This window comes from Leopardus geoffroyi, chromosome B4 (assembly GCF_018350155.1).
Source record: "Leopardus geoffroyi isolate Oge1 chromosome B4, O.geoffroyi_Oge1_pat1.0, whole genome shotgun sequence".
Taxonomy (NCBI): domain Eukaryota; kingdom Metazoa; phylum Chordata; class Mammalia; order Carnivora; family Felidae; genus Leopardus; species Leopardus geoffroyi.
The window spans coordinates 13,816,400-13,834,334 of record NC_059341.1 but is presented as its reverse complement, the minus strand read 5'-3'; positions in this window follow the sequence as shown (position 1 = coordinate 13,834,334).

Genomic DNA, 17,935 nt, shown 5'->3' with positions numbered 1-17,935 from the left:
ATTAACTAACAGTCGTTCAAATGAATGATCACAAATCAAATGACTTTTGTGTCGCTCCTTCCATAGGGAGCCCTGGAGATGGCGACACGCCAAAGGGTAAAAAGCACAGCAGGTACTAAGCATGTATTATGGTTGGCTTGAGGCTATTTTTAGCTCAAGTTGATTACATGAATTCTAACTCCTCCCACAATGAGTTTTTAATAATTTTAAGATTATTTTAAATTTTAAGATTTTATTTGTAAGTAATTTCTTCACCCAGTGGGAGGCTCACACCTACAACCATGAGATCAAGGGCCACACGTGCCACGACTGAGCCAGCCGGGTGCCCCACCCCACAATGAATTTTTCCTATTATTTGCTCTTCTGTTAGGAATGATCAACTATGAAAACTACGTCCTGCAGGCATTTTGCTCTACCTCATTCACTAACACAGACGTGAACCCCTATTGTGTGATCATTAGCAAACCGATGCTTTAAAAGGGAACATTTTAATACGGTTCGCTGTGTTAGGCACTGGAAGCCTTCGGGAAGACACATCGGCGGCACCGCTTAGCGGGGTTTATCGCGAAGACCCACAGGACGTGGGAAACCGGGTCTCTGCACCGACGGGGTTCCGGAGACAAACACAGACCTGGGCTTGCCAGCCCCAAGCATTCGGTGCCTCTTGTCCCGTCAGCAGGAGGCTGTGATCCCACGTGCGGTGTTGTGCCTTCCGCGGACTCGGCTGGTTTTCCCTGGATTTCTGCATTCTCCCCTTTGAGCTGCTGTGTCCCCCAACTGTTCTGCTTCCTCCCCGTGTCCGCACGGCGTTGTCCCAGGGCGAGGCTGAGGCCTCGTGTCGGCCACGGCATTCGCGCGTGGCCGCTCCGCACACCGGAGGCGGGATACCAGACTGGCTGTCCTGGGGAGGACTCCTGCCGGCCCGAGTCAGTCGTTGCAGGGCGCCACCGGGGCCCACGGAGCCGGCAGGTGCCGGGTGTAGGAGGGGCCCGCTGGGAGAGGCCGGGCTTGGGGGCTTTCTGAGGACTGGCCCGTGGAGACGGCGGTGATCGCTCGGGACTATCTTAATTTAAAAAACAGCAAGAGGTTACATGTTCTCATTGAGAGGGAGGACCCCACATTTCAAACTATGGATCAAGCTTTGAACCAAGCGTGTTGATGAAACCATGTATTTTCTAGCATTTCCCCCCTATCATTTCCACTGTTAAAATAATTGAAGGGAAAAAATGGATGATTCACCAAGCAGAAATTTTGCTGACAGATGAGACGCCTCCCACAGATGAGTCTCAAATGAGATTCTGATGTGAAGATAAAGGACCCTGCCAGAAATATTCTCTACCCATTTGTCTTTTGTCTCCAGATGCAGAAAGTTGCTCTGTGAAGAAATACATTTCTGTATAACACATCACCCCTGATAGTAGCAAATGCGTAATTTTCCAACCTCTGAATAGAGCTAACCAACTACTTCTCCGCGGGGCACCTGAGCGGCTCAGTCGGTCGAGCCTCCGACTTCAGCTCAGGTCGTGATAAGGCGGTGGTTCATGAGTTCGAGCCTCGCATCTGGCTCACTGCTGGCAGCCCAGAGCCTGCCTCCAATCTGCAGGCTACCCCTCTCTCTGCCCCTCTCCCACTACTTCTGAAAAATTGAAGAGTATCATACAATCACTTGGGGCTACCTTCAGACTGAAAGGGAAAATATCTAAAAATAGGCAAGTATCAGTAGCTGTAGACACTTGGTTATGTAGTTCTTGAGGAAGTTCTTCTCCTTGGAAGTTTCCATAAAGATAACAGTGATTTCCTGGAAGGACGTGAATATCAACACTGGCATCAGTTACATCTTCCCAGGCCAAAAATGAACAAAATGACGTTTAACAACAACTGATGCCTACCACCGCCAGCAAAAGATTTACTTCTGGATACTGCCTTTCTAAAGTTGACACCGACGATAGAGTTACGTCTAAGGTCTCATGTTCTGTAAGTCCTGCGTTTTTAATTTCTCTAAGACCTATCAGTATACAGTGCTATTATCAGCATTCTCTCCGTTTACACTAAATAAAGCCTCGGCCAATCTTCTATTTACCGCAGGAACTGCTGGTTGATATTAGTTGAAAATCACCAAACAAATCCCTGGAAATACAGCAAACTATCAAAACAATTTCACCTTCTATATCCTTGGCTATATCTTCAGATCCAATAAAACGTGTTAAATCACAGGAAGGAACAGCCTCGGATGGTGGATCAAAGCAGCAAATCTTAAGAGCTGGTTAGTAACTTTTCATCATCGACGTCTCGGAACCTTTCCCTGTTAATGTCATGAAATGCGGTGCGTCCTCGCTTTCCAGCAATACCAGCATGTTTCCCAGTGCTACCTACACTTGCACCTGTCAGTACCTGCCTGAGACTCGCTTGGGCCCGGCCATTTTCCAAGGTCGTCTGACTTCTAGAACAACGCAGGTGGCAGGCAGCACGAAGACAGGCAGGCACCCAGTCCAAGGAGGCCAGTACCAAGCAGTATCTTTAACTGTCATCCCCAGAAACATCAACCTATTTCCCAGCTCTCCAGACGGTTGCCACGTACAGAGCAAAAGCAGGTTCAGGAAAGCAGGGCTCCTGAGTGGTCTCCACCTGTTCTCAGCTGGCACAACAACAGCATTTATGAAGCTGGGTGCTGGGTGCTGTGTTCACCATAAACAGTCTGATTACTTCAGCGGCTTAGACACTGGCTGGGAGGCGACTAGAGAGAGGCGTTAAGTGCTGCCGGGTTCAGGGTGATCTGTGAGCATGACAGCTGGGGTTGGGAAAGCGCCAAGCGAGGGCTCCCTGGGGAAATGGAGCTGGTTCTGAGGTCTGGATGGGTAGGGAAAGGGTTGGCCGAGGGAGAGAGGCAGCAGGGGTAGAGGGAATAGAATGAGCACAGACTGTCGGCCGTCATTCAGAGAGCAAAGCGGGGATGGGGACAGATTAAGGGAGAGGGGGTAGGCAGGGGCCAAGTGTAGGCCTCCTAAGTGATTTTGGTCGTCCTAAAAGTGACAGGAAGCCACCAAAAGGATTGAAGGCAAGATGAGTCACGACCAGACTTGTCTTTTATCCCTCTGGGTAGTGTGAGGAGTGGGTTGGAGGGGGACAGAGCATCTAAGACGGGGTCAATTCAGCCAGCTCTTACTTTCCGCTTCCGCCTGGGATGGAGGAAATGAGGAATGCCACTGGGTCCCTAACAATGAGGAAAAATGTCGTTTGTAAACTACAAAATCATAACTTTTCTTGAACTTAGCTGAGTTTTGCAAGGCACAGTAGGAAGCAAATTCCGAGGAGAGGCAGGCCCCTCTAGGGAGAGGTGGGATGTGTGGCTCACGTGGGCACAGCACAGGAGGAAGGGGTGTGTGCCGTGCATTCCAGAAGAAATCAGCTAAAATGTTAACAAAGCGCTGGCCATCCGATGAGGGACCATGTGTCAGATGGGACTCACACCGACTTGTGGGCTCTTTTCCACAGGCCTCCAGTAGGGGTTCAGGAGAGAGATGGGAGCAAGGCAGGGGGCCAGAAGAAGCCCCACCTGTGGGGCAGGCCGGCAGCAGGGAATTGGCTGTGGCCTTGAGATGGGCGCTGCCTCTGCCCAGGCCCTTCTCTCCCAGGAGCCAAAGCCTCAAACTGCTGGAGGAGAGGCAGCCAAAGCTTTGGCCCTGGGCACAGGCACGGTCGCACGGCTGCAGGGGCAGAAGCATAAACTCTCTACCCTCGAGGAAGGAGGGGAGGAAGGGCTTGGGCCTACATGGATACCAACGCTCCTTCTGGGAAGGGGCGGGGAACTTCCTCCCAAGACCAACCACAGACACAAGGAGAAGGGGCAGGTGTGCTGAGAAAGGCCCACCCACAAGGACCGGGCACAGAGGACCTGCCTCAGATCAAAGTTCACGCCTGTCTGGGACATCCAAGAACCCCCCCATGTTGCCCCAGAGGCTAACACAGCACATCGGGTAACCAGCAACAGCTGCCTGCCCATGGGGAGCAGCTGAGGCCTGTTCTACGAGGCCCTGGCAAGACTAAAATATTGAGAAAATTCTCCAGCAACCTGGGCTCCACACTCGGCCCACGCAACACCAGGGAATTTGGAGGCTGGTGTTGTCCTGCAGTGCCCATAGTAACAGCCGTCTCCAGTCTAGACGGACTCAGCTCTCCACAGCGCCCGATAGAAGACATGTGCACAGATCCAGGTATAAAACTATTTCCTTCTACTTCTGTTTTATGCATGATACCTGGCTTTCAGCAAAAAATGATCAGACCAGGGCACCTGGGTGGCTCAGTCAGTTACGTGTCCGACTTCCCTCAGGTCATCATTCAGCATTTTGTGAGTTCGAGCCCCGCTTCAGGCTCACTGCTGTCAGCACAGAGCCTGCTTCAGATCCTCTGCCTGCTCTCTCTGTGCCCTTCCCCTGCATGTTTCTCTCTCTCTCTCTCTATCTCTCTCTCTCAAAAATAAACATTAAAAAAAAACTTTGATAATATAATTGATAAAAATATTATCAGACCTAGAAGAAAGCACTATCAAGAGGCAAAGCAATAACAACCATCAGACTCAGATGAGACCCAATGTTGGAACTATCAGAGAGTGACTTTAAACCTATGATTGAGGTGTCAAAGGATTTAATGGAAAAGGTGGACAACACATGTGAAGAAGTGGGGACGATCACTAGAGTCAAGACGATAAGAGTCAAACGGAAATTCTAGAAATAAGCAGCAGCGACAATGAGGAATCCTCTTAACAGGCTCATCAGTAGACTGGGCACAGCTGAGGAAGTATTCTGTGAACCTGAACGTGGTCAATAGAAATGATCCAGGGGCGCCTGGATAGCTGAGGCAGTTTAGCATTTCTGCTCAGGTCATGATCTCAGGGTTTATGAAATGGAGTGCTGTGTCTGGCTCTGCACTGAGTGTGGAGCCTGCTTGGGATTCTCCCTCTCTCTCTCTCTCTCTCTGTCTCTTCCCTTCTCCCTCTCTTGCTTTCTCCCCCCATCTCTCTCCCCCTCATGCACTCTCACTCTCAAAACATGGAGTAGAAGGAGGGGGAGGAGGAGGAAAATGATCCAAACTGAAACGTAGATAAAAAAGAATGAAAAAGGACATCCGAGAGCCAAGGGGCACTATCACCCGGCCTGATGTATGCATAATGAGGGTGGCAGAGAGGAGGGAACAGCACACTAGTCCAAGCGAAGGATGGGGGCAGCTCCGGGGAGTGGGGGCAGGTGGCCATCTTTTCTCGCTGTGCCAGATTTCCATTTGGCCACCAAGCTGACGCCTTGTTTGTAGGGGATGGGGAGGGGGAGGCCTGGGAGGCGCCTTATCAGCCTGATTGTGTGCACTTTGGAAAAGGCTGAGAGCGGGCAGGGGCGACTGAGAAGTGGGAAGGAGCGGGAGCGGGCCTGGGGCATGATTGTGATTTTCAGGGAGGTAGCCGACACTTGTGCACAACTATTGTGATTTGATTCACTGGGGAGCCGGTGAGAACGTTAAGGAGGATTTTTATACTTCCTGGGCGAACTATCCCAGAGAGTGATTTATCTTTTGTTTTTGGCTTTGGGAGGTTGGAGAGCTGTGGAGAGTTTAGCTAAGCTCCTCTACAACGTTGTTGCGACGGCATCCACCCTGTGGCCTCGGCAGGCCCTTGGACAGACGCCAGCCCTCCGGTGAGCGCGGTGAGCGCGTGAGCGCATGCGCTGGCCGTCGCCGGGGGAAGGTAAGATCCCGTAGCACTCCCGCACCAGCCCTTGCATCCCTCCTGCCTCCCCGAACCTTCCCTCGTGCACCCCTCAGGTGAGATCCGGGTGAAGCTGACCCAAACCCCGCTTTTTTGTTTGAGTTGACCGCTCAGGCCTTAGCGGAAGCGCTGCACCCGCACAGCCCAACAGAGGCATGCGCTGTGCGTCCCGTCCCGCCGCTCCCTCTGCCTGCACCTGACCTTGACCCCAGCGTGGCGCCCCTAGGCGGGCTGTGGGGCTCCTCCGGGGCTCTCGGTAGTAAACTCCTCCGTTTTCATTTCTCTGGTGGTCTGTTGTTGAACCGAGGCTCGCCACCCCGCAGCTGGGGCCCTCCTTGGGAAATCTTAATCTAACAGACTCCCAAGAGCCTTCGGTAGTGAATCTCTTTGTTGTGTTGTTTTTAAAAATTGCTTGTGGTTTCGTGCCAAACTGTCAGCGAAGCGCGACCTCGTTTAATCCCCACCACAACACCTGGATTACTCTTCTCCCTTCCCCCACAGGTGAGACACAGCTCCCCAGTCTGAGTCTCCAGGCTCCTAAAGCCGCAGGCGGAGGGTTTGATCCCGGTGAGTGGAGTCTACACACAGATGGCGTAATTTGCATTTATGCAAGGCTTGATTGTAAACACCCAGCGGCTGCTTACGTTATTTCTTTGAATGGGCACAGTGATTAGGATCACTTTTCCATTTTGGGGGGTTGATCTCACACTGGGGTTTCTTTGATTCTGACTCTGTGCTAAGCAGCAACACACAGCCTCCCCCCATGGGGATCACAGCGGGGAGGAGCTGGCCGGGCGGAAATGGAGAGATGGATACACCTGGGAGCCCCCAGGAGGCGGGTGGTGGGCCCTTCGATAGATGCGAGGTGGGGGTGGGCGGTGAACGGAGGGACGGGAGGGATGGTCTCCGTTCTCGAGGTGCGGCAAGTCCCTGCCGCGTTTCCCAGCTGCTTGTTTAAACTTCTAGTCCCAAGCCCTGGCCACCGTGGCCCTACACCCAGTTCCAGGCTTTGTGGAGAAAATAAAAGAAGCGTCTGCCAAACATGTGCCTTCTAGGAACTTACACGGAAGGGACGACCCCCAGGCAAAACAGGAGAAAAGTCTGACTGTGTGTAATGGTGACCAAGGGCCACATGCTGGCCCCTCAGTATCTGCCATGGGGAAGTTAGAACAGGAAAGCCATTTGTAGGCTTGGGTTATTGGGGAAGGCTTTGCAGAATGTTCCAACTCCACTCTCTAGGAAGAAGCTAGGTGAGCTCTGGAACAAAACTCACAGAAAGGCAAACCACTTCTCTCTCCTGGTTCAACCTCCATGCTTGATATGTAGGGACCCACTTCTGTTGACCTCTCTGCGGAAGAGGAGAATGCTCTGGCATTAATTTATTCAACAATATTTGTTAAGTGATGAAACATAATTGCTCAACCACTGATTGATTGATTGGCTTTCAGTGGAGCCTAGGCACAGGAATTGTATGTACAAACCGTGAATAGAGCATATTTTTACTTAAAAATATTTTCTAGCTAGAATTTCTGTGCCTGGGCTCCATTGCAAGCCAATAAAAATGTGACAGGTGGCCCCACGGGAGATGAAATGAAACACTTAGAATGTTCTCTTCCTGTATCAGCTGCCTCAAAGAACTGCCAGTCTATTTTTTTTTTTTTTTTTTTGTAGATAATTACATATGTTTAAAAAAACACTTGTCTCAGTTACGTACGTGCAATTACTAACAGCGGGCTTATCTGCCATCGGTTTGGGAAACCACGGCTACAGAAGTCGTCATCAGTAAAATCCTTGAGTGCCTCCAAGATCCGTAAGGACACAGTCTTGTTCCTCTGACAATTCTTTATCTGAGGAATCTGAGGCTGGGCCTTTGGCTTGAAACCTTAACGGCGAAGGCCTGATATTTCCCATAACACGCTTGTTCGGAAACTGAAAACTACTGGAAGGGAAGAGTCATTAAATCATTACGGTTTGAAAGTGGATTTCTTTATCTACAAGTTTCAGGGAGAACTAGGTCTTTGCAAAAGGAGGGAGCAAAACGTTGACTAGTAATTCCAGTGTCATCGTGCCACCAAAATGGCCCTCCGGGCCTCAGATCTGGGGGCAGTGTGGGCCTCTCTCCTGGTGGGGAAGGGAGAGCGAAGGGGAGGAGGATGGGCAGCGGGAACAGTGGAGCCCACTTTAAACGCCACGAGACTTCTGAAATGTGGATGTCACCATCTCCTTGCGAGCCAGAATTCTAGCCTGGCTCCCATCCAGTTACTTTGCTGAAAGTTGATCAAGTTCCCAGCTAACTCAGGATGAAAGAAAACGCACTCAGGGTCAGTATCAGCTCAGAGACACCAGGGACATGGCAGGCACTGACCAGGAAACATTTCAGAGAAAAGGAGAGATTATACTGACGGAGATTTGAAGGTCTTTTCGTTAGCCAGTAGTATCCATGTCGTTATCCCCACACTGGACCAAAAATCACTGGGTAGGAAAATAAGGACCTGATTTTTAGGTCCGTTTCTCTCCTCACCACTGTCCTCATCCAAGGGAAATGAAAGTACTTGCATGAGGAGTTGACCTTGACTCAAAGAAATGCATTGATTCTAGCTTCTCTTTTTCCTCTTAGGTCAGTCAGAAAAGCAATGTAGGATCCATACTACCTTTGGGGAAGGAAAACCTGGTTACAACTATTAGCAAAACTCAGGATGAGCCACCGAAAGTGGATGAGAACAAGTATCACGCACAGGGTGATGATCATGAAGTCAAAAGAAAAGTATAAATCAGTTGAATAATAACTAACTTATTTGCGGTTTATATCAGCATAAAAAGTCTTTTAAGACAGCCTAAAATGGGTGGTTCAGTTGGTTGATGGTCCAACTCTTGATTTTGGCTCAGGTCATGATCCCAGAGTTGTGGGATCGAACCTCAAGTCAACTTGAGCAGGCGTGGAGCCTGCTTAATATTCTCATTCTCATTCTCTCTCTCTCTCTCTCTCTCTCTGTCTCCCCTCCCCCTCTCTCCCCCTCTCCCCCTCTCTCCCTCCCCCTCTCCCCCTCTCTCCCTCTCCCTCTCCCCCTCTCTCCCTCCCCCTCTCCCCCTCTCTCCGTCTCCCTCTCCCACTTCCCCCTCTCTCCCACGCATGCACGTTCTCTCTCTTAAAAAAAAAAAGACATCCTAAATAATTCAGATGAAAATTTTGTACTGACTTCCACGATGTCTGGAAATTAATTTTTGTTTTCTCCCTTAAAGTTAGAAATATCACTATGTCTTTGACAGCGTATGTATCAGCAGTTCTTGTGGTATGGTCGGGGGAACCCCTGGGGATTCCTGAGACCTTGTCAGGTGGTTAAAGCTATTTTCAGGAAAATACTAAAATATTATTTGCCAATTTTACCCTGATTCTCTTATGGGCACATAGTTGAGCTTTCCAGAGGCTGTGTGACCTGGGATTTCGTCACCGTTTGAATGTAGAGGCAGAAATGAGAATCCAACTGCCTTCTAGTAATACATTGAACAGATTTGCAAAACCGTAAAGCAGTGCCACTCTTCTCACGACATTTTTGGGCGTAAAATATAGTCTTTGACATAAAAAGATATTTATATATAATGGTGTATTAATGTTACCATAAATTAAATGTCTTTAACATGTCTGAGTTTTAATTTCTATATTGACAAATAGGTCCCATGTAAACAAAAGCTCTCTGAGGTCCTCGATGCTTTTCAAAAGCATTAAAGCACTTCCGTGACCACAACGTTGGTGACCTGCGGGAGGCATTGTCTAGCTACATTTTGTAGGAGATAGGTTATGTTTTGAAAATTCCTGATGGGGGGACGGAAACCCAGTGCCATATTCATTGCTAACGGGGTGTAAGTTGCAGGTAATTTGGAAATATGTATCAAGAACTTTAACAATGTGTTAAGCCGAAATTCTGGAAATTTATCCTCAAAAACCTAGGACTGATATATGCTACATTTTCTACAAAATGTTCATTGAGGTGTTCGCACACCAGAAAAAGATAGGAGTCACCCTTATGTCCACAAAAGGAAATTGATGAAACAAGTCACGAAGCGGTGTATTCTTTTTTTTTTTTTTTTTTTAAATTTTTTTTTTAACGTTTTTATTTATTTTTGAGACAGAGAGAGACAGAGCATGAACGGGGGAGGGTCAGAGAGAGAGGGAGACACAGAATTGGAAGCAGGCTCCAGGCTCTGGGCCATCAGCCCAGAGCCCGATGCGGGGCTTGAACTCACGGACCGCGAGATCGTGACCTGGCTGAAGTCGGACGCTTAACCAACTGAGCCACCCAGGCGCCCCGAAGCGGTGTATTCTTACAGCAGTAAAAGATGTCCACGGCAATAGGAAGTGACAAAAAACAAAAACAAACAAACAAAAAAAAAACAAAAAAAAAAAAACACCCAGGAAAACATGTAAAAAGGACTTCATCATGTAAGAAATAATACGGAATCAAATTTTTCAGCTATTATCTGGGATAATGGATACTTTTCATTTGTCATCTTTTACTTGACCATACCTATTGATTGGGGAACCCGCATGGGTCAGTCGGTTGAGTGTTCAGCTTTTGATTTCCTCTCTGGTCATGATCTCACCGTTCGTGAATGTGAGCCCTGCATCAGGCTCTCTGCTGAACAGTGTGGAGACTGCTTGGAATTCTCTCTCTCTCTCTCTCTCTCTCTCTCTCTCTCTCTCTCTCCCCCTCTCTCCCTCTCTCCCTGTCTCTTTGCCCCTCTCCTGATCTCTCTCTCTCTCTCTCTCAAAATACATACAAACTTAAAAATTATTAAACATTTAAAAAGGCAATAGCATAAAATGCAGCAGACTAACTACCTTTTGCAATTTGCAATTGTCAATGGGATCGATTCCTTGATTTCTCTTTCTGTTGCTTCATTATTGGCATATAGGAATGCAGCTGAGTTCTGTGCATAGATTTTAGATCCTACGACTTTGCTGAATTCGTGGATCAGTTCCAGCAGTTTTTTGGTGGAATCTTTTGGATTTTCCATATAGAGTATCAAGTCATCTGCTACGAGTGAAAGTTTCACCTCCTCCTGGCCGATTTGGATGCCTTTTATTTCTTGGTGTTGTCTGATTGCTGAGGCCAAGACTTCCGATACTATGTTGAATAACAGTGGTGAGAGTAGACATCGCTGTCATGTTCCTGACCTTAGGGGGAAAACTCTCAGTTTTTCCCTATTGAGGATGATATTAGCAGTGGGTCTTTCATATATGGCTTTTATAATCCTGAGGTATGATCCTTCTAGCTCTACTTTCTTGAGGGTTTTTATCAAGAAAGATGCTGTATTTTGTCAAATGCTTTCTCTGCATCTATTGAGAGGATCATATGGTTCTTGTCCTTTCCTTTATTGATGTGATGTATCACATTGATTGTTTTGATATTGAATCAGCCCTGCATTCAGGTATAAATCTTACTTGGTTGTGGTGAATAATTTTTTTTTTTTTTAATGTATTGCTGGATCTGGTTGGCTAGTATCTTGTTAAGGATTTTTGCATTTGTCTTCATCAGGGAAATTGGTCTGTAGTTCTCCTTTTTAGTGGCTTCTTTGTTTGGTTTTCGAATCAAGGTAATGATGGCTTCATAGAATGAGTTTGGAAGTTTTCCTTCCATTTCTGTTTTTTGGAACAGCTTCAAAAGAATCGGTGTTAACTTCTGTAAATGTTTGGTAGACTTCTGGGCGCCTGGGTGGCTCAGTCTGTTAGGCATCTGACTTCTGCCCAGGTCATGATCCCACACTTTGTGGGTTCAAGCCCCGTGTCAGGCTCTGTGCTGACAGCTCAGAGCCTGGAGCCTGCTTCAGATTCTGTGTCTCCCTCTCTCTCTGCACCTCCCCTGCTTGCACTCTCTCAAGAAATAAATAAATACTAAGGAAAAAAAAATTAAGTGTTTGGTAGAATTTCCCCGGAAAGCCATCCAATCCTGGACTTTTTGGGGAGATTTTTGCTTAATAATTTGATTTCTTTACTGGTTAAGGGTCTGTTCAAATTTTCTATTTCTTCTTGTTTCAGTTTTGGTAGTTTATATGTTTCTAGGAATTTGTCCATTTTTTACAGATTGCCTAATTTATTGGCATATAATTGCTGATAATATTCTCTTATTATCGTTTGTATTTCTGCAGTGTTGGGTTGTGATCTCTTCTGTTCTTGATTTTATTTATTTGTGTTCTTTCTTTTTCCTTTTTGATCAAACTGGCTAGGGGGTTAATAATTTTGTTAATTCTTTCAAAGAACCAGCTCCTGGTTTCATTGAACTGTTCCACTGTTGTTGTTGTTTGTTTGTTTTAAATTGCAATAGCATTGATTTCTGCCCTAATCTTTATTATTTACCTTCTTCTGCTGGTTTTGGGTTTTATTTTCTCTTCTTTTTCCAGCTCTTTAAGGTGTAAGGTTAGGTTGTGTTTCTGAGACCTTTCTTTCTTCCTTCTTTAGGAAGGCCTGGATTGGTGTCTACTTCCTTCTTATGACCACCTTTGCTGTGTCCCAGAGGTTTTGGGTTGTGTTGTTATCATTTTCATTGGCTTCCATGTACTTTTCAATTTCCTCTTTAACTTCTTGGTCAGCCCATTCGTTCTTTAGTAGGATGATCTTTAGTCTCCATGTATTTGTTGTCTTTCCAAATTTTTTCTTGTGGTGGATTTCGAGTTTCATAGCATTGTGGTCTGAAAATATGCATATGATCTTGATCTTTTTGTACTTGTTGAGGGCTGATTTGTGTCCTAGTACGTGATTTATTCTGGAGAATGTTCCATGTGCACTGGAGAAGAATGTATATTCTGCTGCTTTAGGATGGAATGTTCTGAGTATATCTGTTAAGTCCATCTGGTCCAGTGTGTCATTCAAAGCCGTTGTTTCCTTGTTGATTTTCTGCTTAGATGATCAGTTCATTGTTGTAAGGGGCTGTTGAAGTCCCCTACTATTTTGGTATTAGTCTCAATGAGTTTCTTTCCATTTGTGATTAATTGATTTATATATTTGCGTTCTTTCACGTTGGGGACATAAATGTTTACAATTGTTAGGTCTTCTTGGTGAATAGACCCCTTAATTATGATATAATGCCCTTCTTTGTCTCTTGTTACAGTCTTTATTTTAAAACCTAGATTGTCTGATATAAGTATGGCTACTGTGGTTTTCTTTTGGTGGCCATTAGCATGATAGATGGTTCTCCATCCCCTTACTTTCAATCTGAAGGTGTCTTTAGGTCTAAAATGGATATCTTGTAAACAGCATATAGCTGGATCTTGTATTCTTATCCATTCTGTTACCCTATGTCTTTTGATTGGAGCATTTAGTCCATTGACAGTCCATTAATATTAAAGATATTAATTTATTGCCTTATGTTGCCTGTAGAGTTGGAGTTTCTGGTGATGTTCTCTGGTCCTTTCTAGCCTTTGTTGCTTTTGGTCTTTTTTGTTTTGTTTCATCTTTTCTCCCCTCAGAGAGTCCCCCTTAAAATTTCTTGCAGGGCCGGTTTAGTGGTCATGAACTCCTTTAGTTTTTATTTGTCTGGGAAACTCTTGATCTCTCCTTCTGTTTTAAATGACGTCCTTGCTGGATAAAGAATTCTTGGCTGCATATTTTTCCAACTCAGCATATTGAATTAACCTGCCACTCCTTTCTGGCCTGCCAAGTTTCTGTGGACAGGTCTGCTGTGAACCTGATCTGTCTTCCCTTGTAGGTGAAGGACTTTTTTTCTGTTGCTGCTTTCATGATTCTTTCCTTGTCTGTGTATTTTGTGAATTTGACTATGATATGCCTTGTTGATGGTCAGTTTCTGTTGAATCTAATGGGAGTTTTTGTGTTTCCTGGATTTTGATGTATGTGTCTTTCCCCAGGTTAGGAAAGTTTTCAGTTATGATTCACTCACATAAATCTTCTATCCCTTTTTCACTTCTTCCTGTTCTTTCTTTTGGGGTGAATTCCTTCATTTCATCATTTTGGAGGAAAAAAAAGAATTAATAAAATAAAAAATTTTTAATTACAAAATTAAAAACAACACAAAAAAAAAATCAAATAAAGGATGCTAGACCCTAGGTGTGTTTTGGTCTGGTTGTTGAAAGAAGCTTGGTAGAATAGAGAAAAAAGGAAAAGAAAAGAAAAATAGGGGGAAAGAAGTAGGAAAATGTTGTAAAATTTTAAAAAATGAATACAATAAAAAAGAATAAAGTAAAATGAAAATAAAATAGAATAAAAAGACTTAGCAAAAAATAAAAAATATAGGAGAAAAAATTAAAGAAAAATCTTTTTTATAAAAACAGAAAATAAAAATAATCTTTTCCTTTTCTGTATCCAAGAATAAAAAATAAAAGGAAAAAAAAATTGAATAGATGGACCAATGAACAGAATGAAATATGACTGAAATTACATCCAGTTTCCCTTAGAAGTCAGATTATGAAGCACTTTATAGTCCGTAAACCAAGCAGGCAGAGAGACTTGTGGTGTTCCTCTAGAGCGCAATTGGCATAGTTGGGTGGGGCGTAGTGTGCTGCTTAATTTACTGGGGTGGATCGTTGTGGCCTGTGTACACAAGTATGCACATGCTCAGGAGAGGTGAAAATGGCTCACCAAGATACCCAGTCTCTAGCATCAGATCTTTGTGCTCTTGGCCACTGGCAATCAAGCACCCCTCCTTTGTCTCCGGCTTTCATCCACTCCCCACTTCTACACTGTCCTCAATCAAGCCATCAGCCTGCCAGGTGGCACCTCCCTCCTGAATTTTATCTCAGATGGGGCTGCAGATGTCCAGAGACTTCAGCTGGGTGCCAGCCTGCTCCAGAAAAAGTTCGTGTGATCTTGTAGCAGCAGCATTTCAGAGATTATGGTAAATCCCAACACACATCTGGTGCCAGGCTTCACTGCCCCTTAACATTCTGTTCTCTTAACCCTGTTCCCCAGGGTCTGCTTGGACCTTTGCCTGTGGGGAGGTCACACAGCCTCTACCAAATGTCCTCTCAACAGGGGAACTGCCTCTCCCTGTTTGGCCTGAGGACCCCTCGAACCTTGCTGTCTGCTCCTGGGGATCTACCCTTCCCACCAGAGCTCTGCCAGGTATAGAGCTGCAGAGTTTCAGACTCTGCACTCTCCTGTTGACAGAATCCTAATGGTATTTAAACCTTCTCCTTTCTCCTTTCTTTCTTTCTTATTCATCCCTTGTGGGTGTTGGCATCTCATTCTTTCTCTCCAGTTGCTTTCAAGGGTAGTAGTTTTCCTGTACTCTCCCTGCTGTCTCCATCCTCTCTCCATAAGCAAAATCTGCTCCCTACCCTCCACAGCTTCTCTCTTCCCCAGGTCACCTGTCTGTGCCACACACCTGCTGAGTTCTGTGGCTCAAGTTATGCAAATTGTTGTGTTAATCCTCTGATCAATTTTCTAAGTATACAAGATAGTTTCATATTGGTCTAGCTGCATTTCAGGGACAAGAGAAGCAGAAAACTTCCGTGCTACTCCGCCATCTTGGCTCCTCCCCCTACCAACATTCTTCTAGATGCCTCTCCTGATGCAAGGGAAGCAAAAGCAGAAATAAACTACTGGGATTTCATCAAAATAAAAAGCCTCTGCACAGTGAAGAAAACAATCAGCCAAACTAAAAGGCAGCTGTCAGAATGGGAGAAAATATTTGCAAATGACATATCTGATAAAGGGTTAGTATCCAAAATACATAGAGTTTATAAAATTCAACACTCAAAAAACAAATAATCTAGTTAAAAAATTGGCAGAAGACATGGATAGACCTTTTTCCAAAGAAGACATACAGATGGCTAACCACATGAAAAGTTGCTCAACATCATTCAGCAGGGAAATACAAATCAAAACTACAATAGGGTATCACCTCGCACCAGTCAAAATGGCTAAAATTGACAACAAGAAACAACAGGTGTTGGTGAGGATCTGGAGAAAGGGGAACCCTCTTACACTGTTGCTGGTAATGCAAACTGGTACATCCACTCTGGAAAACACTGTGGAGTTTCCTCAAAAAGTTAAAAATAGAACTACCCTATGACCCAGCAATTGTACTACTTGGTATTTATCCAAAGGATACAAAAACATTCACTCCATGTTTATAGAAGCATCATCAACAATAGCCAAATTATGGAAAGAACCCAAATGTCCATTGACATTGGGTGGGTAAAGGAGATGTGGTACACACACACACAGTGGAATATTACTCGGCCACAAAAAAGAATGGAATCTTGCCATTTGCAGTGATGTGGATGGAGCTAGAGAGTATAATGCTAAGTGAAATAAGTCAGTCAGAGAAAGACAAATACCATATGATTTCACTCATATGTGGAATTTAAGAAACAAAACAAATGTACATAGGGTGAAGAGAAAGAGAGGCAAACCAAGAAAGAGACAGTTAGCTATAGAGAACAAACTGATGGTTACCAGAGGGGAGGGGGGTGCGGGGATGGGTGAAATAGGTGATGGGGATTAAGGAAGGTGCTTGTTGTAATGAGCACTAGGTGTTGTATGGAAGGTGTTGAATCACTAAGTTCTATACCTAAAACCAATATTACACTATATGTTTAACTGGAATTGAAATAAAAACTTGGAAAGAAAAAAAGATGTCATGTGTTTAGGAATAAAATAAAATGTAAAAAAAAAACACCCACCTACAAAGCAGAAGAAAACTTAATACAAACACTCCAACATGAATTAGGTTTAATCAAACAAATTGTAGAAATGTGAGAATGCCGTAACTCATAAATTTAAAATTCTGAACAGAAATATATAAACAGTTGCAAAAAGCTGACAGGATACTGGAAAGAAATGGGATAAAAAGGGTCTCCTTTTCTCCACATCCTCACCAACACTTGTTATTTCTTGTCTTTTGATAATAACTGCTCCGACAGGTGTGAAACGATATCTTATTTTGGTTCTGATTTGCATTCCCTTGATGAGTGATGTTGAGTATCTTTTCATGTGTCTGTTTGCCATCTGGCTGTCTTCTTTGGAAAGATGTCTCTTCAGGTTCTCTGCCCATTTTTAAATTTGATTATTATTATTATTTTTTTTGCTTTTGCCTATTTTTTTGAAATTGGATTTTTTAAATGTTCTTTGTTTTGTTTTTTACTATTCAGTTGTATGAATTCCTTATATAGTTTGGATATTAACCCCTATTGGATGTCTGGTTTGCAAATATTTTATCCCATTCAGTAGGTTGCCTTCTCATTTTGTTGATTGTTTCCTTTGTTGTGCAGAAGTTTTTTTGTTTGATGTTTCTGTTATTCTTTGAGTGTCACATATAAAAAAAAAATCATCACCAACACCAAGGTCTAGGGGCTTTCTCTCTTCTTCTAGGATATTTATGATTGCAGTTCCTATATTTAAGTCTTTAATCTATTTTCAGTTAATTTTGGTGAGTGATGGGTCTACTTTGATTCTTTTGCACATGGATATCCAGTTTTGCCAACACCCTTTATTGAAGAGTCTGTCTTTTCTCCATTAAGTGTTCTTGGCCTCCTTGTCAAATATTGCAAATACTAGTTGACCACATATGCGTGAGCTTATTTCTGGGCTCTTGATTATATTCCGTTGGTTTATGTGTTTGTTTTTATGCCAATACCATACTGTTTTGATTACTATAAATAATTTCTGGGGATGTAGTGTACAGCAGGGTGACTGTAGTTAAGAATACTTTATTTGAAAGTTGCTAAGAGAGTAGATCTTGAAAATTGTTATAGAAAAAAATCAGAACTGTATGAGGTGATAGATGTTAACGAAACTTAGTATAGTAATCATTTTGCAACATAAACCATTATGTTGTTCACCTTAAACTTACACAACGTTACATGTCAATTACATCTCAATAAAACTAGAAAAAAATAAAATCAGAATAATTACATGCACAGATGGGCAAAAAAAAAATCCCTCAAAATTGGACAATAACAATATTGTCAAGGATATAGAGCAGTAATGATTTTCATATACTGTTTTGACAGTGTAAATCTTTGCCATTCCTTTGGAGAACAATTTGGCAATATTTTATAGAGTTGAAGACATTCATACCCTACCCTCTACAAATTCCACTCCTTGATGTAGACTTTTTTACACATGTATGTAAGAAGACATGTATGACTGTTCATAGAAGCATTGTTACTAATAGCAAAACAATGAAAATGACCTTAATCCCTGTAAAGAATACAGGGAGTCATAGTACA